The sequence below is a fragment of the Bos indicus genome, chromosome 26 (genome assembly GCF_029378745.1).
Source record: "Bos indicus isolate NIAB-ARS_2022 breed Sahiwal x Tharparkar chromosome 26, NIAB-ARS_B.indTharparkar_mat_pri_1.0, whole genome shotgun sequence".
Taxonomy (NCBI): domain Eukaryota; kingdom Metazoa; phylum Chordata; class Mammalia; order Artiodactyla; family Bovidae; genus Bos; species Bos indicus.
Window position 1 is genome coordinate 21,982,436 of NC_091785.1, and position 25,039 is coordinate 22,007,474.

General features: G+C 50.9%; 1 long non-coding RNA gene across 1 annotated transcript; it reads left to right on the top strand.

The window, feature by feature from the left end:
* Nucleotides 1–6,183: 6,183 nt before the first annotated feature.
* LOC139179954 (uncharacterized) lies at nucleotides 6,184–21,882 on the top strand. Its single transcript, XR_011564258.1, has 4 exons — nucleotides 6,184–6,459; nucleotides 10,909–10,995; nucleotides 19,359–19,507; nucleotides 20,866–21,882. It is a non-coding gene; the product is annotated as an uncharacterized lncRNA (long non-coding RNA).
* Nucleotides 21,883–25,039: the final 3,157 nt, after the last annotated feature.

The following is a 25,039-nucleotide window of genomic DNA, read 5'->3' on the forward strand; positions in this document are numbered from 1 at the left end:
GTGCCCTTCCCAGGGGAGGGGGAGGGGCAGAGTTAGCCCTGCTGAACTGTCCTAACTGTGGAGCTCTACACAGAGGACCTCCCCTCCTTGTCTTTCTGCCCTATGAGTATTCTAGAAAGAGAATCTCAGCTACTCCATCCACTCTACAGCAGGATACCCATATGCCCTAGCAGGCCCCACTGCCCCACCCCAACACACTCCAGCCTCTCAGCATCTTCTTCTTTTTAAAAAATATTTATTTATTTATTTGGCTGCACTGGGTCTTAGTCGCACCAAGTGGGATCTTCAGGCTTCATTGCAGCACGTGAACTCAGTTGCTTGGCATATGGGATCTCGTTTCCTGACCAAGGATTGAACTTGGACCCCCTGCATTGGGAACTTGGAGTCTCAGCCACTGGACTACCAAGGAAATCCCTCTCAGAGTCTTCTGACTGTCCACTTACCTTGTCATTTTTCACTTTAATTCTACTGACATAAGAACAGAACTTTTTCAAAGGCACTATACCAGAAAACTGAAAGAAAGATGAGAAAAACTAACTATTATGTCTAGACACTGTTCTATGGACTTTGCCTAAAACTTGCACAACAATCCTTAGAGATAGGTACCCCTGTTCTACAGAGGGAGGGAAGGAGGGCCTGGTAACTCATAAACTGAAGCTGGGAAATGACATAGCTGGGATTTGAATCTAGGCAGTTTGCCCTTTTGTAACACTACTTTTTCCCCCAAAAAAAGAAAATCTTCAAATGCTTTATTCTGCATTGGACTGTAAGTTCCCTAAGGGCATTCTTGCCCATCTTTACATTCTTATAATAGGGTAAAACATAGGGTACACGTGCATGTATGCTCAGTCATGTCCAACTGTTTGCAACCCCATGGACTGTAGCCTGTCAGGCTCCTCTGTCCATGGAATTTTCCAGGCAAGAATACTGGAGTGGGGTGCCATTTCCTATTCCAGGGGATCTTCAAACCTGTGTCTCTTATGTCTCCTGGATTGGCAGGAGGATTCTTTACCACTAGGGTCACCCAGGAAACCCTAAACATACTGGGACCTCCACAAAAGTGCACCCAAGGAATTCTAAGAAAATTAAAGGCCATGAGGACTGCCTGTCACACCCCACAGGGAGATGGCCTGATGCTCTCAACCTTGGCTGTCCTGGGTGCTAGATCAGCCATGCTGCCTTCCCAGTCAGAGGTAGGCTGAGCCAATAGGAGAGCCAGGTCTGACGAGGTCTTCAGGCCTTTCCATAACCCTTCCCATTGCCTCACTGGTCTCCCTTGACTCTCTAGATACTGACCTAGTCTTGGCTTCTAAGTCCGCACAGTCCCCCAAATTCCTGCCTCTACCTCCCTCCAAAGACTAGTCATGAGGACCCTTCATGGCCCTGACCTTCAGAAGTTTTGGCTCCCTTTGCCCAGTTCTCTCCATTCTGCCTTTTGTCCTGGAGCATATTTGTGGTGAGGGTTGGCCCTGCCCTTGGGAAGCTTAGCTCCTTCACACCGCAGCCTGGTTTCAAGCTGTCCTAAGGACAGATGCCCTGGTCCCAGGAGCCCATCCGCCGCACACCTGCCCCCTGCCCACAGCTGACCAAAGACTTTCCTTTGCCACCCCCTCAACACAGCCCTCTATTGCTCTGTTCCTGACGTGAGCATTTCCTCCAAATCCCCACACTGCCTCCCGTGACCCACTTAGAATCCTAACTCTCCAGACTTAAAATAGAAAACACTCAACACAAGCTTTTACACTTCCCGCTACCAGCTGAATAAAGGCTATGTCCTTAGCAAAAACAATAACCGCCTATTACTAACAATAGTTGCCCACCAATTCAGCACCTATGGCCATTCATTTGCTCAGCTTTCCCCAAGGCACTTCCTACCTGTACTCAGACTGTATAAATGCCTGGGTGTCTCTCTGGGTGTGGGACTTGTGTGTGACAGTGTTCTGGGAATGGCTATTGTGTACTACACTTTCTCTTCTCCTTGGGAAAAACTCTGAAGTGGCTGCTGGCCCTGGGCTCATCTGTAATCTGGGGCATTGATCGGGGTTCATTGATAGCTGATTGTTTTCACACGTGACTCGGTCACATTCCTCTAATCTCCATCCTTCTGCTCAGTTTGCATGACAAGAAGCGGCCTCAGTGGGGAGAGGTCGCTCACCTCTGACCAGGATATAATTGGAAAAAGAAGGTCATTGCTGCCTTTGCTTCTGGGGCAGATCAGCTTCGTTCCATTTGTGTCAGGAGCTCTTGCCAGCCCACACTGTCAATGACGTGGAGACAATGGCTGTGCCCCACAATGGAGCCCACAGAGATGTGCTCAACACAAATCACGAGACCCACGCTTGCTCTCATCAGGACAGGCATGTACGACAACACACACACAACAGGGGCTCTCAACGCTGAGGATACCATCAATGACACACAGGACAACACGTGACATCTACACATAGAGGACGCACAAAGAGATACATGAAAACAATGCTTACCGATGACACAGGCATCCAACGACAAATATACACAGTGAGACACATAGAGACATTTTGATGAGGGCAAAGAGCCCAGGCTGAGCTACCACACCAAACAGGAAAAAAATGTTCAATAGTCATTCCTTTCTTCGGGCAATGCCCCTATGGGAATATATCAGAATTACCTGGAGAGCTTTAACAAAGTGCTTGTTTCCAGGAACCCGTGCAGGCCCGTACACACCCCTTACAATATGAGTACATGTGGATCCACACGTTTACGATGAAAAGCTCCCTCAAGTAATTCTGATATGCCCCCAGGTTTAGAATCATTGAACCAGGCTCCCCTCTACTGGGTGGCAGAATTTGCCAGTAGGGGTGTGGGGCTGTATTTTATTTTCTCAGTTTGGGAAGGGACAGGCAGGAGCTGAGAAAAGAATTCGCCTATAGCCGGAAGATTAGGGGCCAAACAGTGGCCAGGAACTGAAAGAGTTAAAACTGGGCATTGATCCCGGCGACCTTGGCTGGCCTCATTAGCGCCCGCACAGCACACACAGAAGGACCCTTCGCGCGGGGACTGTCCCAGAGACTCGCCTGCGCTGCGCCGTTGGGTTGCGAAGGCCCAAAAATCCCACACCGCCTCCGAAGCCGTGTCAGCTGCAGCCTTGGGTATCTTTGGGGAACCCTGGTTAGCCCCTGGTCCGGTGATCAGCCCCCGAGGCACTTCCCCGTGCCATGCTGGGCACTGTAAAAATCAGAAAGTTGCTTCTGTTCGGGGCCCCGGGAAGGGCCGAGCTGCCCTACTCCCAACCCGGCCTCGCAGGGAGGCCTCCGGGAAAGGACAGAGGGCAACGCGCGGGGACCGTGCGTCGGAGGCGGCGGGTCACTTGAGCCCCTGCGAGGTGGCGCGGAGATCTGCGGGGACAGCACAGGGTCGCGCCGCCCCCTGGCGGCTCAGTGGCAGAGTTGAGGCTAGGGGCGGGCGGCAGCGGGGGTCTGGCCGCTCCGGGACAGGTTCCTTGTTTCCAGAGACGAGCGGGGGAAGGATGTTGAAAAGACGCCCCCACGAAGACTGTCCTGTCCTCCCTCACTTCCGCTCTGCCTCTGTCCCTTTCTCGATTTTTATCTCTCTTCCTTCTCCCCCCATCTCGCCCACTCTTCCTGCCCTTCCCCCTCCCGTCCTCATCCCCTCTCCTACCCACCCCCCTTCCTTTCTCTCGTCCTTCGCCCGCCCCTTCCCGCCCCCGCGGGGCAGCGCCTGGGTGCGCCCGCTTGGCAGTTAGCCCATTAGATCTCGTACTATTGATCCGCTTCTGAGCTGAAGCTGACAGCCCCCCACCCCCTTCCCGTTCTCTCCTCGTCCCCATTCCTGTCCGCCCCCCCTCCAACTCCAGGCGGTCCTGGCCTGTGCCTTCCCCTCCACTCAAACCCCGACGCGAGCTGCGCCGAAGTCTCGCCCTCACGAAGGACAAGAACAAATGTAATTAACGCGACTAGCGAGGGGGGTGAGCCCCTACCCGCACAGGCTCGAGCCGGGGTCTCAGCGGTCCGCCCCCTGCCCGCCGTCTCCCTCCCGCCCCCACGCTCCCCGCCCCCCGGAGCGGGAGCATTTGGGTTGAGCTGCGCCTGCCCTATAAATCCACATATAATTCTCGCCTTTCCTGTTCAGCTAAGGAAAATAAACGTGTAAGGCTGTTTCTGGGAGCCCAGCTCAGGGACCGCTCTAAATTCTCCTCTTATTGAGTCCGGGCTGGAAATCATTCAGTTCGGCGGCGCGCCCCCACCCTCCCCACCCCATAGCCCGCCGCAATCCCGCGCCCGCGCCCGCCGCGCACACGCACGCGCGCACACGGGAAGCAAGAGCCGGGTATATAAATATCTCCAGCTCTCCCCATAGCCGGGCAGATTTATTCCGCTGCCAAGCCTGCAGAAAATTGACTTGTTCATGGAGGCGGCTATTGACACATCACCGGGGGGAGGGTTAGGGGAGAAAGCAGTGGAGCCGGCGCCCCTCCATTATACGTTAATGTAATCAGCAGTGTGCGAAATGACTGCGCGGAAAATAGCATCACTGACATTTATATTAGAGGATATTGATGGCAGGAGCTGTGACCGCATCACTCTGCCTCCCGTTTCCACGGATTGACACAGGAGCCTCTTGTTGGCTCCATCCACGCTCGCCTCCCCTCCCCCTCCTCCTCCCCCTCCCTCGCCTTCTCTCCCTCTCTCCACCCACTGTCTCTCTCCTCGCCTGTCCCCCACCCTCCCAATTCACTCTTCCAGACGCTCATTTTCCAAATAATTCTTGCGCACCTACTGGGTGCCACGTGCAGGGTCTCTCCCGCGCGCCTGTCTCTAGGTTTCTCTCTTTCTTCCCAACAGTGCCCTTGCCCTCTTTCTCCCTTCTCCCCAGCTCTGCCTCCCCCTCCCCCTTCCCTGGCTGGGTGGTTGGACCGCTGCTGTCAGAGCAGATAGATAATTGAAAAATGGGCCTCACCTTTGCAGCCAGCAGGAGTGGTTCAGGCAGTTACGGCCGGGGTTACCTACTCCATCTCAGGCCCAGGCTCCAAAAGAGATTCTGAGGAAATTGGATTTTACATGGATGTTTTATTCGGGCAGAGGCTTTAGTGTATATAAATACAGCCGAGGAGGCCTTGGCGGCAAGGATGAGTGAGGCGAGACAATCCCGCCTGGGGCCTGGAGGCTCAGGGGAGGCAGACAGGCCATGTGCTCAGCTCTGGGTCCCAGACCTGGACATCCGCGCATTTCCTCCTCAGCATCTGAGACTAAAAGAGGTTAATGCCTCTGAACAGCTCCTCAAAAACTGCCTTGGGAATTTTAAAAGTGTGTAATTGTTGACAGCACCATGTACTGAGAAAAGAAGGAAATACACTCAAGAAGTTTGAGGACTGATTCAGTAAATATTTATTGAACCCTTAAGTTGTGAAATTGTGTTTGGGGCACATGAGTATGTTAGACATGGCTGCTGATTTCAAGGACAGTTTGGAGAATGACAACCTGGGGTTTCAGGTTAGGGACAAGGAAGGGGAAAGGTGTGGAAGTGGGTACTGAGATCACTTCTCTGATCATCCAATCACCTGAGAAGCCTGGATGAAGAAGCAGAAGGGAAGCGGGTCAAGCTGGGGGATGGAGAGTCCTACCAGCTCTCCAGTCTGTCTGTCCTGGGCTGGTCAGCAGAGTTTCTGGGAACATTTTAGACAACTGTATTCACCACATCTACAGGCAAGTTCACATCCAAAATGTTTGCAGGAAATCTGATGAAATCCTTCAGAGGGCTAGGGTGATAGATCATCAAGGAGCAAGGTGAGGCCTTCCAGAGAGACCAGCTGCAAGGCATGAAGAGGGCCTGAGTGAGAAACCCTTTGTGGGAGACCTAAATTGAAGGTACATAAGCCAGTGGTGGTGGGGGGGTGGGCATCAGACAACAAGGGAGGTGAGATGTGGGTGTGGGAAGGAGGGAGTAGATGCTTGGAGGCCTTGAATAAGGAATCCTCCAGTGTTTGAATGCCCCAGTCCCCATAGGAAGGCCCCTGTTTTCAGTCATGGGCAGGGTCTTTTCTGTGCCTGGTCTGATCTCTGATTAGAGTCTATGTGGTTGACAGCTGTAGCCCAAATCATTTTCATTTCTTGAAAGAAGAGCTCATGAGCCAACCCATGATTGAAGAACTGGTATTAAGGTGAGTATAACCAGGCTAAATGATCACCAACGGGCCAAGGGATCCTTCAGGGCTCAGAGCAGAGACGACAGCTGCCTTATCCCAGCCACACCGCTGAGAACTGGACCAGTCCTCCCCCAGATTCCAAAGCCCCCCTTCTTCTCCGCAGCCACATTGTTCTACTGTTACATCATCAGCCTGCAGGGGCAGGACAGGTGCTGGATAGATCATGGCCATCCCTCCAGCTGCCCCACACACATCCTAGACACTTCCACATGGCATCTGGGAGCTCCAGTCCAACTCTAGGATGGGAGTACTCTGGGGTAACTGCACTTCCTGTCTGACTTCTATTAGCCTCTTTCCTCTCTCCTGTGGATTACATTCACTCTGACAGCCTTGAGTCAGACACCCTTCCCAGCTATCAGGAAGCCAGGCTGCTCCCACTTACCAGCATTACTTATACCTCCTCCTCACCTCTGGTCTCAGAGAACCACACGAACTCATGTCTCCACCCCGCAGATCTGATCCTGGTTTTGTCTTCCCTTGCTTGTGACTCATTTGACAAAAGATTCTGTGTCCTGAGATTCTGGTCTTACTCCTAGTCTAGAAACCCTTGAATAGGTTGGTGATGAGAATATGAGGGTGTGTGTGTGTGCATGTACCTGTGCTCACTTGGTCATTGCATGCCCAGGGCACAGGGGACATTATTCATGGAGCAGGACTTGGTACCACCCTGCCTTCCAAATTAGGGAACTGACATGCATAAGGAAAATGAAGGAGCAACCAGGGAAGTAACCTCCCACAGCAGGAAGGATGCCTCTCAGTCCTGCATGCCTTATTCAAATGAGATTCTGGGAAGTCATTCTTCCATGATCATTTACTCAGTAAGCCATCAGAGAGGACCCAGTGACATGGGGTGGAGGGAGGGAAGAAGGTACTGGAAATAGCCATGTAAGACTCAGCCACTCATTGTGATTCAGAGCCTGTCCATTCCTTCTCCCTATGTGAGAAGGCAGCTGGAGACAGGGCTCAAAGGAGAATGGACCTTCGAAAAAGAGAAAGCCTGTTTCCAGGGGGCAAAGGAAGCCATTAGGAGCTGGAAGGAGGAGGTCTGGTTGGAGAAGCCAGGCTTCACAAAAGTGCGTTTCCAGCCTTAGCAACAAAGCCAGTGTTAGCTATGCGACTGTGATGAGAATCACCTAAACCCTCTGGAATTCAGATCTCCCATTGGTTAAAAAAAAAAATGGGGGTGTCCATTTCAGCTATAACTTCTGATTCTAAAGTGGTGAATGAATATGTTTGGAAAGCCCAACTTGGGATGAAAGAAGGAAGTTCACAGTTAAAGACTGAGACTTACAAAAGGGATAATGAAAGATAATTGTGGAGCCAGTGGTCTGAAATTGCTCAGAAAACTCTTTGGGGGTTGAGAACCTGTTGGAGCCAAGACAAGTACAGAGCAGGAAAGTGGACCAGGTTTGGGCAGAGGGGAGGCAGGGATAGATCCAGAAAGCAATGCCCCCTAAATTTGTCTCAAGCCAATTCTCTGCTTAGAAATCAGCTGGTACAGCCCAGAGATCCAAGTAACCTGGAAGCTATTAATTCAAATGACAGGAATCTGTGCACTCTTTTATGTTTTGTACTTTAGAGGGTAAAGGGTTAGTTTGTTTCTCTGGAGTTACATAGTTTCTCTGAGACTATGAAGTTTCCTAGTTGAAAAATGTTGTTAGAGCGTCACGGTAAAGAACCCGCCGGCTAACGGATGATACACAGGAGACGCGGGTTCGATCCCGGAATCGGAAAGATCCCCTGGAGAAGGGAATGGCAACCCACTCCAGTATTCTTGCCTGGAGAATCCCATGGACGGAGAAGCGTGGCGGGCTACAGCGCAAGGACTCGGACACGACTGAAGGGACTTAGCACGCAGGCACGCACGAGCTTAGGATAGAGAAGGGATCAGGGCGCCCCTAGTGGCAGAGCTTGGTGATTGGCAGCAGCAGTACCGCTTCAAGACGGTGCAGAGGCTGCAGGCAAAGTGAAGCAACTGGAAAGAGGCGGTGGGGGGCACTATAAGTAACGGATACACCACCAGCCCCCTCCCGTCTTGACTCGGAAGAAACAGGACAGGTGACCTGGGAAGCTTTGCAGCAGAAAGGCGCTTTAGAAGATAATCCCCAGGGGGAAAAGACTAGAAGCCCAGAGCACAGGAAGCTAGGAGCCAGCAGGCAGGGGAGGAGAGAGAAGAGGGGAGGAAAGATATCCCTTTCCACGGATGTGCCTTGGCCCCAGCCCAGGCAAAGGGGGGCAGATTTTCTGTCTAGTCCCAAGCCCCTGCATCTGCCACCTTGTTTACCTCGTGCCTATTTATAGTTGCAGGCTCCAAGCCCGGCATGGGACTCTGCAATTTATGTGACTATAAACCTCCAAAGGGCACTGGATGCTGGCAGGGCATGGATAAAGACAGGGGCAGGCCTCTCAAGGTCAAAATGGCCACCCTCCCAACCCTGTTGACCTTACACTCCACTAAAGAGCAAGAGGTCATAAGACTAGGCTCAGGCAAAGAAGCCATGCGTGGAAAGACACAGTCACCTCTTTGCCTCTTCCTACCCTGAGCTGGTTCAGTTTAGGATTGCAAGCAAGTTAGAGAGGACCTGTTTGGTTTGGTTTTCCCTTTGGGAGGTCGTTGGGAAGCTCTGGATAGGAGGGTGGATCTCATCAGGGGATGACTGATTTTGGAGAGAGTGGCTGAATCTAGCTTTCTGGGAGGGAGGGGAGAAAGGAGCTCTGCCACCCAACTCTCACCTGCCCATCCTCTTAACATCAGAAGAGAAGAAAAATCCTGATGGCTCAGACAGTAAAGAATTTGCCTGAAATGTGAGTTCGATCCCTGGGTTGGGAAGATCCCCTGGAGAAGGACATGGCAACCCACTCCAGTATTCTTGCCTGGAGAATTCCATGGACAGAGGAGGCTGGCGGGCTACAGCCCATGGGGTCCCAAAGAGTCAGACACAGCTGAGTGACTAACACTTTCAGAGTTATTCCTGGCCACTGGCTTCCTTCTGGGAAGGCCTTGGAAGGCCTGAGCCAGCCCACCTCTCACTGAGGACAGGATATGCTGGTCTACCAGCACCTGGGCCTCTGATCACCATGAGATTCTGCTCAAGCAGAATGGCCTGAAGCCTTCCCTTTAGAGGCAACCACTGCTTAGCCTCTGGCTGACCGTCTACTTCTTGTCTCTCTCCATTGCCTGATACCCAGCCCCACCATGTGTTCTCCCCCCACTGCTTCCCCTAAAAGTACCCCACACTGTGCTTGCCAACCCTGCTCCCTCTGCTATCCCAGCCTCCTGATGTGCCCTCCCCCTCAAGCCCTTTGCACTAGTCTTCACCCCATGATTTATCACAGAAGTATGGAGGCTGGACATAGCTCAGCTCTGTGTGTGTGCATGTGTGTGTGTGTGTGTGTGAGTATAAGGATGTCCTGGGTAAGTGGACAGTCGCAAATCATAGACCAAATGGGTATGAACATGAAGGAGAAGAGAGACCCAAAATGACCTTCTCCTCAACTGTTTTGTTATTTCCTCATCAATCTCTGGTCTGCTGGATAAATCTGAGGGCTTTCAGAGGGGAAGTGCCTCCTTAGAGCCCATGTGACCCTGTGGCCATTTCTGATCCTGCTTTGGCCTTCCCCTCCCCACCACCCTTTCGGGGCTCAGCTGCCTCAGGACTGGACTAAACCTGGTGGGAGGTAAGCAGAGCTGGGGGTCAGGGGTTGCCCAGCTGGGATCAACCCACCAGCAGTGGGAGGGGCATTGAAAGATAATGAACCATCAGCTAATGTGGACTCACTCCCGCCTGGGCCTGGCCTTAGTTTTGGCCTCAGAGAAGGATTGGTCTCTGGGTAAAGTAAGACTCCAGGGAAAAGAAGATGTCCTGGAGTATGGGCCAATTCTCAGACCTGTTCCTCTGTCCTCCTTTCCCATTGCAGCCCACGGGGGATGTGAATGAGGGAACCAAGTCATGTCCTTTCTTCCTCTGAAGAGGGGAGTCAGGGAATGGAAGAGATTCCAGAGAGTCCCTTTTTGCTCACCTATTAGTCCCCTTTTTCTCTCATGCCTTCTGTGGGGTGAGGGTGGGGGAGTCTGGGAGATGGAGGTCGGGGGTGAGGACAGTGTCCAAGGACCCGGGGAGAAATCAGGGACCTGGGTGGGGATATGGGGTTCAGTGGAGAGGAGCTAGGAGGAGGAGCTGGGAGGAGGACAGGGCTGGTCCTCTTGCCCTCTCCCAGAGGGAGGCAGCAGAGGACCATGGGAATTACCCCAACCAGCAGTCAGCAGTTCAGTTCCCTTTGTGTCTCCTGTCCATCATGGACCCTATTCCAAGGGACTCATTCAGATGGAGTTTGTACAATTCCAGTCTATGCCCTTCTGCTGGAGAGAGATTTGGGGATGTCAGCCTGTTTTTGATTTGGTGCCCACAAGCCCCTCTATTCATTCCTAAGCAGGGAATCCTCTCCTCCTTGTCTAGAGCTTAGAAAATATACCTTTGTTCATTCCTCCACCTCCTCAACCTCCCCAATTCCCTACCGCCCTTGGAGACCAAGATCCAGCCCTGAGTCACCACCCTGAAGAGGCCCAGTCTAGCTGAGGGAACTTCTCTGAGCCTGCTGGGCCATGACCAGATGTTCCAGTCTGAGTGTCAGTCTTCCCTAGGGAGTTTTGAATGAGGGTCAGGCCCACACACCCCTAAAGTCTCTTTTCTCCTACCCACATTCAGGTACTCACCAGGCCCACTTACCTGTATATGAGAACCAAGTCAACCTGGAGATGCACAAGGGCAGCAGCTAAGTGGAGGAAATCTCAGGTGTGATCTTGAGTGAGATGAAAAACCAAAGCCTCCCAGGCTAGAACCTCCTGCCAGCATGGCATCTCTCAGCCTGGTTGGAAGCTGGGGGCAGGGGACAGAGCACAGATGGGTGGGGAGGGCACTGATCAAGGAAACTAACATCTCAGTTGCTGGGAGCTTAAAGTTAGGGAACTAGAAGGAACCCAGAGGCCTCAAAGTTACACCCTGGGGCAGAGAAAACATCTCCTAAGGGGCCACTTGGGCATGGGGTAGAAGGAGCTAGAGACAAAATGGCCTTGGTTTGAGGATGGTCTTATCCAAAAGGAAGGTAAGACTGACCAGGTTTTTCAAGAAGAAAGAGGGCCAAAGAGTTACTTTTGAACCCTTATTCTGGGGTATGGGTGCCTGAGAGAATTGAAGACCTGAACTCTGGGAAGTGGAGCTGGGATCCAACAGGAGCGCATGTGTTTGTAAACCAGTCCAGCAACAGAGAGGCAAAGTGGGGGAGTGGCAGAATGGCACTTTTCTCTCTCACCCAGTCTCCTGTTGTTGGTTCTAGGAAACCTGGGGCTCAGAGCGCCCATGATATAAGGCAGCTGGCACCTTACAGATCTCCTAGCCTAGACCTGTTGTTCAGACAGGGAAGGAGAAGCTCAGAGAGGAAAGGGAGGCCCTAGTTCCCAGACCGTACCAGTGTCTTCAGTCCTGCTTGGCCATCTACCAGCTTTGTTCTTAGACCCCAGATAAACTTATCCGGTGGAACCCCAGGCTGATCTACCTTCCCATAGATTTGTTCCCAGATCAAATGGGTGGGTGGGTGCCCCCTGCCCCACCCACCCCACTGCTGCTTTAGGTTTAGGAAGCCAGATCCTTCCATGTCTGGCTGAGCAAGGAGCCCTGGTTGGGAAATCTCCCTTCTCATTCCTCTTCCAGACCGGGGCTTCTTTGGGGCTCCCTCTGCAGCTTGACATGTTAAAATGTCTTGCCCACTCTGCCTCTGCCTCTCCTCCTTTCTCTCTTCTCCTACCTTCTCTCCCCCCGCCCACTACCCCACCAATCTCTCCCCTAGATAGAGCCCCTGAACTGCTGAGATGAATCTCTGAAGCTCGTGGTTCTGGCCTGTGTTCCTGGTAATTGAGTTGTGGTCCCTGGTCGTGATGGGGGTGGGGTGGAGTGGCTGCCTGCGGTCCAGGCCTCCTCCCACCATGCACAGGCCGCCTTAGCCCACCCCACTGGGATCCAGCAGAGAGGGTAAGGAGGAGGTGGTGAGGCTTCCTCTTCCCCAGTCTGCCTTCTCCAGCTCTCTGCCTCCCCCTCTACCCCTCCCTGCTTCATCTCCAGCACAAATCACATGGTGACAGCCCCATCCAACCTTTGGGGAAGGGTTTGTAAATGTGTCTTCCTTAGCTCTGATCTCCAAATTGTTCCTTTTATTGCATTTGTCACGGTGAAGATTAAAGTCCCTGGGTGGCCTGTACCACAAATCACAGAGTCTGCTCAGGGAGCAACTGCAGGTTGGGAACTGATGGAGGGGTCTGGGCCCTGTTACCACCTGTATGTGTGTGTGTGCATGCGTGTGTGTATATGCACACACATGTGTGTGCACTCACAAGCACACACTTCTATCTGTGCTGTGGATTTGTACCCAGGAACAGGAAGATGTGTCCTTGGTGTTGTCATTCTAAGCTGTTGGCCCCCTTTATAGCACAGCTTGTGACCTCTTCCTCCAGGCTGTCTTCCAGGATCACCCCACCCATTCCATGGTGAGCATCGCTGTCTCTCCTGTATCTTCCATTAGGCAGGAGCGGAAGCTATGTTCACATCACAGATATTTCAAAATAGCCTTCTGGGTCTCTGGCTGCATCAGTCTCTAGATCCCATCCTGGCAACCCTCTGGGTCAAGGGCAGCTAGACCCAAAGCCTCCAAAGAATAGCAGACCTTACCCTGCCCCAGCACCCTTAGACTCTGACATTTTTTCTCATCCTGGGACATAACTGGGTTTAGAGGGGACACAGCTAAGATAGAGGAGACCCAGCTGAGGGACCCAAAGGACAAAAGCTCCCTTGTACACACGCACTGAAAAACAGTCCCTTTCCTTCCCTCTTATGAGGTAGGCTTCCTGCCTGTCCCTCATGCACATTCATAACATTCAAATTTATGCCGTAATCTCCGCCGCTCCATATGTATGAGCCTTTGATGGGTGTTTGGGTTTATGGGATGCACCCAGCCCTCCGTTCCCTCACCCGCCCACCGCCTCCAACCACTGCAAAGACGCTCGTACATAATTGACATCGGCAGATTCTTTCATTATACAAGATTTAGCATCTGCTCAGGGATCGCTCGCTCCTCACTCACTATAGATGACTTTTCCCTGCGTTTCCTATTATCAATTCAAATTAGCCCCATTTCCCCACCGACCAGTGCAGCATTTACACTTGACAGTGAGGAAACAGCAAGGCTGTAACGGGCTTCTCAGTTATTTAGGCCCAGTTAGGCCAGGACCCAGAAAGCCTCAACAAGGGGGTAGGCAGAGGTGGGGTCATCATAGCAGGGAGAATAGGGTCACCACTACTTCGTCTCTGTCTGGCCTTCTTATAGCCTTGCACCCTCACTTTCCACCCCGGGGAAGGCTTCCTCTCCCATCTGGGTCTCTAAGGGGTGGGGTAGCCCCTTGCTGTCCACCCACTACTCAGCAGCAGGTTTTCTCCCTCCATCCCACCTTCCCTATCTCTCATTCCATCCATATTGGCTCCACCTGTGTACCTAATGGACTACCAGCATAAACCAAAGAAGAGGTATTAGCAGCAGCCAGGCTCTGACCCTCTCCCCTTAAGATGTCTATCTTTCAGTGCATCTCTGTGAAGATCTGAGGTAGTGTGGCCTAGGAGTTCAGAGATCACAGCCAAAAAAAGAAACAGGCATCAGGGAAAGACATTGAAATCATGGCATGCAGCCCTAAGAAGAGAGAGAAACACACCCAGAAAAGGAGAGACGTATGAGAGCCTAAGGGAGCTGACAGAGATGCCTCTGGGGTTTGGGGAGAAGGCACAGGAAAGCAGAAGGCCTGGGTGAGGCCCTTTTTCAGGCCACGCTGGCTACACAGAGCTGTAATTAGGTCAGTGCTGCCCACCCACTAGTCTGACTAGTCCAGGCCCGGTCTCCTGTAGTAACTCGTGGGTCCCCTGAGCCCACTAAATGGCCTAAGTACAGGGCAGAAGCTCCAAGTCAGCGAGGCACTGGGCCTAGGTCCTGATTCCAGTCAACCCATCTCAAGGCGGGTGCTTCCCTCACCCATCTCCTTGGTCCCTCCCCTCCAGCCCCCAGCCCCTCCCCTTCCCCAGCCCAGATCAGCTTCCAAGGACAGATGTGGGGGAGAGGAGGTGGCAGGCAGGGTCTGAGAGGCTCTGGGATTAGAGGGGTCTTTCCCATGCTCAGCTTCTTCGGAATCAAAGAATTCCTCCATCTGATTGGATTTACCCTAAGTCACAGGCGTGTGGGACCTTCTTTCCCTCAGCAACAGCTGGAAACAGCCCTAAATATGATTAATTAGAGCTGTAAAAAGTCCCGGACACAATTAAGATTTATGTGTGTGTGTGTGTGTGTGTGTGTGTGTAGAAGGGTCAGGAGTTGGGGGAGTGGGGTGGATTACCAGCTACATCTAGTGCCCTCCAAGGAGAGTAGAATGACATTTCCTTAGAGACATTCCTCTGACATCCATTTCAGGCAAGGGTCATTTTATCCGGCCTCCAGCTTCTGAGCAGATTAGCCCCTTTCACTGTCCCAGGGGTACTGCTTGATTTTCTGCTTTATTCCTTGATAAGGGGGGAGGGCACATGGTTTCTGGGGCAGGTGCCTCATTTCTCTTCCCTCTACCACAAGCAGAATGTCCTCTGCCAAACCTCAGTTCCTCTTGCTGGGTCATTCTAGGGATCAGGGACATATGTGCAAATCTCAACATAGCTCCTTAGACACAAGCCCAGAGGGATGTAAAATAGGAACCTCAGAGGAAGCTGAATAAATGAACTGCCAGCCAAGCTTCCTGCCCTGGGAGATATCTCACTTTCATCCTCTAAGACAGGACAGAGGTCATCTCTTTGGACTCCCCCCTCCCCACCGCCCCTGTACCTCTAAGATGACAAAAGCTTATTCAGTGAGTCCTCTCCTGCCTCTTCTGTGATTTGGGTAATTGTTCCCAAAGATGTGGACATCCCAGCTTTGATAAGATGCTGGTGATGATCAATGTTATTTATAATCCTGAAAGGGAAGGAGACAGGAGCACAGACAATTCCCTCCAGTGAATCATCTGAAAATCAGTTCTCAAGAATCTTTGAAGGAGCACTTGATTTTAATTTATTTTCTTTATTACAATGGATCGATAGTCTGTTTTGCTGAAATAACTGAGCCCAGGAAGAGGTTGCCTAGGTTCTGGCACCGATGGCCAAAGATGTAATGGACCAGAGGAGTGTGGAAAAGTCCCAGACTTGGCATCTCCTCTCAGAACCCTTCCAGGGTTAATGGCCTGAGTGCCGGGGGCCTCTGGTTTATGGCTGAGTCCCCAGCGGAGGGATCTAGGAAGGCTTAGAGCTGCTGAGTGGTCTTTGGGAGAGAGCCACCACGTATACTGATTGAGTTCATAACAAGCAGGGACCTAAACCACTGGGATTGTAATTCATCATCCTGATATCAAGGCCAAGGAGTATGTGGACACTGCTTGTCAATCCTCAGCCCCGATATAGGCCTGCTGTGAGTGTCAAAAGCAAGAGGGATGTTCCAGGGGCCCTGGATGCATGTGTGTTGGCTCTACCATAGGGGTCAACTGTGTGGTGTGCTCCCCCACCATTTCCATTTACACCCTTTGGGCTTTACAGTGTATCCAATGGCACCCCACTCCAGACTCTTGCCTGGAAAATCCCATGAGCAGAGGAGCCGGGTAGGCTGCAGTCCATGGGGTCACTAAGAGTCGGACACAACTGAGCGACTTCACTTTCACTTTTCACTTTCATGCATTGGAGAAGGAAATGGCAACCCACTCCAGTGTTCTTGCCTGGAGAATCCCAGGGACGGGGGAGCCTGGTGGGCTGCCGTCTATGGGGTTGCACAGAGTCTGACACGACTGAAGCGACTTAGCAGCAGCAGCAGCAGCACCATCAGGGAGAGAGGGAAGTGGGCGCAACGGGGTGAGCAACAGACTTGGGTCCCAGTGGGCAAAACAAGGAGAAGGCAGAGAGTGGGAGATTGGCAAGAGGTGGGCAGGAAAGCAAGCTGAGGATGAGCAGCTCCTCTGTGAGTGTCCTATGCTCTGCTCCTTTGGGCCTGATGGTGGTGTTTACACAGAAGGCTCCATGTATCTTTGTAGCTTAGTGTGTCTCTGTATGTGTTGTCTCTCTACTCTTGTGTCAATACTTTGTGACCCTATGGCTAGGGATAAGTGTGTCACCAGAAAGATCAAGAAACTAGGGAGTTATGCAATAGATCAAAATCAGACTTCCTTGGATTTCCTGAGCACAGTATTTGAAACATGAAATTGAATGCCTTTAGGAGAGGCAGTGCCTTTGAGCCATAGATCCCACCACTCCCTATTGCTTTCCACTGGTTGCTTCACATTAATATAATCTGCCTGGTACTGCAGTCTTGAGTCTGTGACCACTTGAAAGGAAGGAGATATGCTACTATTGGTCCATGAATTGTCTCCTGAATAATTAGTCTCCTTCAGAGACAAAGGTTGGAATCCAACTACCACCAGATTTCCTGGAAATGAGGGTTACCGGGAACCACTTTTTTTTTTTTCTTTTCAGAGTCAGGAACACCTTTATTGAGGGAAGGAAACAAGCCTCATCTTTCTACGAGAGAGAGGTTCAAAATTATATAGGTGGGATTGGAACCCAGGCTGCATCAGTGGGACTCTTTGCACACTGCCTCTTCCCTTTTCCAAGTCAGTTCTGAGCTGAGGTAGAGCTGAGATATGAGAGAGGCCGAGGGAGAAAAAAACACAGAGACCCTGAGGGACTCATTTCAAGCTGGTGTGCCCTGGACATGGGCCTCTGCCAGAGGATGGAGGGGGTTTGGGATGACACCCTGATGGGATGGTTGTTGGGGAGACTGATTGCTCAAACAGCCCAATCTGTGGTCTCACAGGAAGGCAGGGCCCCCTTCCTGTCCAGTATCATATCACCACCCTGCTCCATCCTCCATCTTTCTGGGAGAAAGGCAAACTTGGGGACCTAAAGAAGGGTAGACTCTTTTTTGTTCTCGAAGCTTAGAAGAGGTAGCTGGGAATGTGTGAGGCTTGATTTGGGTCTGGGGTTAGGACTTGCTCTTTGTTCCTGCTCCACCTTGGTAATCAGCCTTCCAGAACTCTCAGTGGATCCTATAGGGTAAGGCCCCTGGGGGGACCAAAGTAGCATCAGATCTACCCTTGGGATCCCCCATTCAACTAGCAGCTTCCAGAGTAGGAATCCTGATACAAGCCTTTCATTTGACTTCCAAGAAGCCTAGGATAGAAATGGGGAGGGACTAAAGGGTGCCTTAGAGGTTATGTAAGGGAGTAAGTATTTTGTAGTTATTTATTGAGCATTTATTTTGTGCCAGATATTGGGTTGAGTATTTTACATACTGTATCTCAATCATCCTCTGAGGAATGTATTACTTACTTTATCTTAGTACTCAGATAAAAGAAACTGAAGGTCTAGGAAGTTAAAAGCCACACAGCTATTATGTGGTGAATCTGATTAAATTTGAATTTCAAATAAACAGTAGTTTTTGTTTTTGTTTTAAGCATAAATACCCAAGAAAGCATGGGTACACTTTTGCTAAATTTGTTGTGTATTTGAATTCAAATTTGATGGAGCACCCAGCATTTTCTCTGGCAATTCTAGGACCTGCAACAGTCCCCCAGGAAGCCCTGAGGGAAACAGGCCTGAAGGAGAAGGAAATGCCGTGGACAGAGGAGCCTGGAGGCTCTAGTCCAAGGGGTCTGCAAAGGATTCAGACTCGACTTAGCAACTAAACAGCAGCAGCAAATGGTGGTCTAAGCTTAACAGACTGCTTAGGCTGCAAAGACAGCCCTTTTCTTTCTTGCTGATTGTCGCTGATGCCTCACAGAGCAGGGCAGGGCTTGGAGTCTGGGCTCACCTTCTGCCCCGCCCCCCTCCCAACCCGCTCTGCATTGGGGGTGTCAGAGGTCACACCCGTTCATCAATTGATGGGTTGCTCAGTAGGAAGCGGCAGACCACAGGTCTGCACAGCCGGGAACCATGAAAGAAATTTAAAATTAAAAATGTCAAGAAATGTGAGACGGCAAAAAGGCGCTTAAGCAGTCATCACGGGAAAAATTAAAACTCCTCACATTTATCGTCCGGTTTCGCACTGAATTATACAATGGGGGGCGGGGTGGGGTCCACTGGAGAGCCCGTCCAAGGTTTCCAGCCTCTGAAGGTCTAGCCCAGCCCTCCCTCCAGGGCGGGCCTAGCTCTGGGCTGGCCTGGCGGATGAAGGATGTGGGAGCGACTCCTGGCCCGCATCCCAGGCTCTCGCGCCCCGCTCTCCTCCCACCTTCCATCAGACCCCATTCTGGGACCACACGCTGGTCCTGCCCGGGCTTCCACTCCGGTTGGGGTCCGCCCTCCTCCGCAGGCTGAGCTCCGCGCGGCTCCACCCCAGGCTCCACCGCCTGCTCCAGCGCTCGCTCAGGCGTCAGCTCCGGTTCAGGCTCGGGCTCCCACTCCCGGCACGGCTGGTTCCGCTTGCTCGGGGCGTCTCCCTACTGAAGAATTATGTTGCATAAAGCAGCCGCCACCATCTTGAACTGGCAGTGAACTTTGCTTTCTACATATAAATACAGATAGCAATCACACCCCAATCAGCGCTGAGGCTTCAGGGCATCATCTCAGCAACTCTAACTTTCCCATTACGATAATGTGATTTTCACTCAGTCTATAATATCACCAGCCATGAATAAAGCAACTGGCTCTTTCTGTCTCTCTCCTCCCTCCCCCCTTTCTCTGCCTCTCTCCCACCCTCCTCAGTCTCTTTCCCTCCCTGGCGCCCGCCTCTTCTGTCTCTCTCTGAAACCCCTCCTGGTGTCAGTCTCCATCTGTATCTCTGCATCTCTGAGCATCTCGGCCTTCCTCTCCCAGTCTCTCCTTCCTTCTCCTCTGGGACTCACCTTCCCTAAATACCAAAGACAGGGATGTGCAGTCCTCCTGGGACTCGGTAAAGTTCTGTTCCCCAGCTCTGCCATCATCTGCCTTTGCCTGAAGGTGAGAAAGTCTGTGGGATCGGAGGTGGTGGGGGTGGCCTACAGGGCTTTGGGAAGGTGATGAGATGGGGAGGGGAGGCCAGGACTTGGCTGTCTCCCTTCTCTCTCTTTCTCTTTCCTTAGGTAACAGGAAGGCTGTCTGTGAGAATTCCCATCAGGAACTGAAGCATCCAGCAAGGAGAGCTGAAAACTGCCTTCTTAGGAAAGAGTCCTGGCGGTCTTCTGGATACTGGGGGCCCCAAACCCAATCAGGTTCCAAGTGCCAGACTATTGTAAGTACATCCAGCTGGTGAGAGGATACTCTAGAGAGCCCTGGGGAAAAGAAGAACCTGCCCAACCTTCTAGGGCTACTTCTGAGTACCCTGTGCCATGCACTTGGCTAGTCAGGCTAGTGCTGCCTTTGCAGGACATGTGTTAAAAGTCCTCAGACAGGGGACTTCCCCAGTGGTCCAGTGGTTAAGAGTCTTCTGCCTTCTAATACAGGGGATGTGGGTTCAATCCTTGGTCGGGGGAACTAAGATCCCACTTGCCACAGGGTGTGGCCAAAAAGTAAAAAAAAAAAAAGTCCACAGACAGTCTTTATCAAGGTGTCAGCCACCCTGTCAGAGCTCCTGGAAAGGCCTTCTCTTGCCTTCGTGGACATTCTCTAGGATGGTGGTAGTGCTAGATAGGGGGTTGTCTGTGCTGGTGGTTCCTTTATCCATCCCCCTGGGTTTGTATTCCAGTTCTTTCACCTACTAGCTTTGAGGCCATGAACAATGCTCTTAACTTCTCTAAGCTTCAGTGTCCTCATCTATAAAGTGAGACTAATTATAGTACCTATCTAGTGAACAAAGTAATGTGTATACAGTGCTTAACACAGTATTTGGCACATTGTTCAATAAATGTTAGCTATTATTATTACTATTAGAAACTACTGGATAATGCCACATATATAAAGCAGTACATCATAGAAATTATGAGCCTGGGTTTTTAGAGTCAGACTGAATTTGGGTTCTAGCTTAGGCACTTACCAGCTCTGTGACCTTAGAAAAGTCGCTTAGCCTCTCTGAGACTCAGTTTCCTCATCTGTAACAGCAGTAATAGTAGTCCCTTCTTCATAGTGTTGTTGTAAGGGTTACTCGGGCTAATCTAGTGCTTGGCACAGTGCTGACATAATCCACAGGCTCTAGAAGGGTTAGTGATTAAGGGTCAGACATGGCACATCCAGCCATGAATGAGGCAAACACTGTGGTTGTTCTGTGGCTTATTCTCTGGGCCCTGACCTTTTCTATTGCTCAAGACCATTGATGGTCTTGATCTTTCACTTCTGTGGAGGTTGAGGGTTTGCTTTAATTTCCCTGGCTGTTAAATTTTGCACCTTTTCGGCTGCCCACCTAGCAGAGGAGTGGGACTAGAATTCCTGCTTAGCCCCTTTGCTAGGTAAGAGTGGTGAGAGAAGGGGCTTTTGAATGCTCTGTCTTAGGCAAGGGTGACAGTGTCCAGAAGGCAACTCTGGGACGCGCTCCTTAAGGAAGGGGTGACAAATTAGAATCGGACATCTGCATTCTGTCCATTTCTGTGTTTCTAAGTGTTTATGGATCCATATCTTTGTTTCATTTATTTATTTATTTTTGGTTTCTCCCTGAAGATTTCTATGGAGGCTGATCCCAGCCTGATCTCAAATGCAAGAAGGGAACGAAGACTCTGCTCACCTCCGTTGGGCCCTGAAGGCGAGACAATCAGAGCTCCCAGCTCTGGGGCCTGGAAAGGCAGAGCCAGAGGAGGAACCTAGGACCACAATGTCTGGCCAGTGGGTTATTTGGATCTCTTTGCTCAAACCTAGCCTCTTTGCTTGGCTCCCGGAGGAAGGAAGCTACCCTTCAAGATCCAGAGCCATAAGCCAAAGCAGTCTTAAACAAGTGTTTCAGCCAAGGGAACTTGAGCTTAAGAGTCTGGTCTCCTCCCTCCTCACCCCACTTCTCAAAGACAAAAAAGACATAGTCCATCCCATCCATATGGTCACAATCCAGTGGGGGCATGAAAATAAGAAAGTAAAGCAGGAGTGAGAGACAACGACAGGCTGCAGTGAGGACAAAAAACAGAACAGGGGTCAGTTCAACCTAACACTTCCTAGAGGAGCTGGTGCTTCAGCTAATTTGTAAATGTGGGCAGAATAGAAGGGGGAAGGGAAGGAAAGGCCCATAAGGCAAGGGGAATGGCATATACAAAAGCCTTGGGGCATCGAACAGCATGGCTCATTTGGAGACCTGCTGTACAGAGGGTGGGGTGGAGAGGTCACTCTGGGGGAGGCCGGGGGCAGGGGACAGATAGTAAAGGGCCGTGGGCAGTTGTGCTTTTATAGGGGAGGGCATTAGTAGGGGAATGACTTGCATTTCAGATAACTAGCTCTGAAGAAGATGAAGAGAACGAACATGGGAATGTAGCCAGAAACACTGGAGGCTGGGAGGTCAGTAAGGAGGCTCCTACAACTGTGCAGGCGAGAGACAAAGAGGACCCGAGCTGTGGCAATGGGGTTGGGGGTCCTGAGACTGGGGAGAGCCTTACAAGGGCATGGACAGGATTTTGTCCACTGTTTGGAGGTGGGATGTGATGGGGGAGAGGATTCCTGGATGACATCCTTGGGTGAATGATTGGGAGTGATGGAGGTGGGGAACAGAAGGAGTGGAAGGGGTTTGGGGCGAATGCAAAGTACTAAGTTCTAAAAAATAAATAAATAAAAAATAATAAAATAAAAAAAAAATGCTGAGTTCTGACTGGGACATGTACCCACTTGGGGGATCCAGAGTACATCTCAGCAAAGATACCCTGGAAGTTATAAGGCTATTAAGAATAATTTTATGTCCATACATTTGGCAATGAAGATGTCTGGTACGGAGTTGGAAATGGGTGTGTGGAATTCAAGAGAGAAGCCTTGTCAGAATATATGGATTTGAGAGTCACCAGTATATGGATGTGTATTACAACCATGGGAAGGAGGTCAGCTACTTGGGAAAGACATGAGAAGAGAAGAGGGCCAAGAATAGTCTTGGGGAGTATCAACACTTAGAGGAGTGTGTGGTTTTCAACCTTGGCAGCACATTTTGATGAGCCAGGGAATTTGAAAAGCACCAGTGTCTGGGCCCCAGCCCAGAACAACTAACTAGATCTGAAACTCTGGGGATGAGCTGTAAAATTCGTCATGCATGCATGCTAAGTTGCTTCAGTCCTATCGGACTCTTTGTGACCCTATGGACTGTAGCCCACCAAGCTCCTCTGTCCATGAGATTCTCCAGGCAAGGATACTGGAGTGGGTGGCCATGCCCTCCTCCAGGGGATCTTCCCAATCTAGGGATCAAACCTGGGTCTTCTGGTCTCATGCATTGCCAGGCAGATTCTTTATCACCAGCGCCACCTGGGAAGCCCAAAAGTCCCTCAGGTGATTCTAAAATGGAGCGAACCAGTGACTGGGAGGGCAGAGGAACACGGCTGGCAAAGACTGAGAAGGAATATTCAGAAAGGATTTTGAGGAGGGAGAGTTCCAAAGCATCAGATGATGCAGAATAACAGCAGGTGAACCCTACCTGGCACTCATGCTCTGTCGGGGCCTTGACATGAACTCACTGAATACTCCCAGAGGCTTGATGAGGCAGGTGCTAATATTATCATCGCCGTTTTAGAGATAAGGAAACCAAGGCACAGGGATGTTAAGTACTTGCCCAGAGTCACACTACTAGTAACCAGAAACCAGGATTCAAGTCCCGGTAGCTGACTACTGAGTCTGTGCTCCTAACCGCTAGCCCACCTTTCCCGCCAAGGGTTAAGTGAGGTGAGCACTGCCGGGTTCTAGCCCTTAGCTGGTCCATATAGTCTTCCAAGGGGCCCACTGTTCTCTTCTCTCTTCCCCTCTTTCTGTCTTTCTCTCTTTCCCTTTTTCATCCCTCCCTATATCACTAAGGCAGCTGCCCTTTGTCTCTCTGGCCTTGCCCTGGCTGAGAGGCCAGGTAGAGCTGGTTCTCCTCTTTGTTGGTGAGACCACACTGTCTGCCCCTAACTGGGTGGCTACAACCGTGAGCACATGGCCGGTAGCCTCTTCATTCATCATGCTGAGCTGAGCATCCTTTTGAGGTCTTCACAGTCTGGAAGAGGGTGGGGAGTTGGGGTGATACAGAAGAAATAAAGGCTCTGACCGTCCTGGGAAGTAAGTCTTTCTGGGGAGTTGATACTGTGATAGGTACTAAGGAGGAAAAGAGACTGGAATCCACGTTCACATGGAGGGAATATCAGCCTCGTCAGACACCTGGGACACCCCTCTGCACAGCTCCTGCCTGATTCCCCCAGGCCTGGAGGCAGTGGTTCTCAACCAGCCTGCATGTTAAAATATCAAAATATACTGCAAGGACCACCTTCTGAACAACTGGAATCTCCAGGGATAGGACCCAGGCGCTGATAGATTTAAAAAGGTCCCCAGGGGATTTCATTGTAGCCAGAATTGAGAACCACAACGTCAAGAAAAGAGCTCTGGATAAGTATAACAAGACAGTGCTTCTAACTCTCACTTTATCATTTCGTAGCTGGTGATCTTGGATAGTCCATCAGACCTCTTTGAGCCTTAGTTTCCCATCTATAAAATGGGAGTAGTAACTTGACCCTGCCTACATTATACAAATTGTTATGTTGCTCAGGTAGACTGTTGAATGTAGTATATTTTGTTAATTATATAGGGCATTATATAAAAGTGAGGTGGAATTAACCTATATAGACACAAATAGATGCAGGTGTTCACTTAGCACACTAGGGGCACTTGAGTGAGAACACATACACACACGCGCGCATACGACAGACAGCAGTTGGTTGGGCTCTGAAAGCAGAACTGTGGTTCTCTAGACTTGGCCTTTTATGTTTTTAGCCTTCAGAATATGCCATTAAAATATGGAGCATTGATCTGGGGGTGTGTGTGTGTGTGTGTGCATGTGCACACACGCACAAATGTATGTGTTTAAATGATTGCTAAAGTGTGGCATCATTTGAGTCTGCCTGTCAGCCTATCAGAAACGTCATCTATAACCTTCACTGTTTGCAGTTTAATCTCCCCTGCCTCCTCGAGGGCCCTGTTCTGACATTTTAAACCCCATAAATGACAGTAGTGCTCTAAGCCATTTTGAAAAAAGCCAAGCATTTGGAAAAAACACATAGAGACATATCCCTAAATTCCCCTTCCCCTGAACACATGCTCACTCACGCTCATAAGTGGAATCACACACATGCTCATACCCTGCACTGGCCAATTTAGGAGAAGTCACAGATATGGGCCAACATAAGCACACGTGTGTGATGGCAGGACACAGGTGCATGAAAGCCCAGTCGTGTATCTGGGGCCTTTGTATATGCTCCAGTGGGCACACGGCAAACACAGCTTTCTGCTCCTATCAAGTCCTATTCATTCAAAGCTCCTTTGCTTTGAAAGATAATTGAAGAATCCAAGCTCCTTGGAAGGCTGGTACTGGGAACAGTGGGGTAACATGGGAGACTGAGGGGCCCCAAATCTTGAGTTTAGTGTTAGGCAAGGATGTGAGTACAACAGGATAACGAGCAAATTGTACTCCACCCTACCAACAACCAGAGAGCACACCACATTTGGGGAACTGGAATGAAAAAAGAAAACCCAGAGGTGCTTATTAAAGGAATGAGCATGTGAGAAGGACAAGATGTGGTATAAGATGTTGACAGGAAGCCCCATAAGACAGGGCCCTGTCAGCTCCTGGCTGTATCCCTAGGGCCTGGCACTGGGTTTACCACACACCAGAGGCTCATCAGTACCTGAT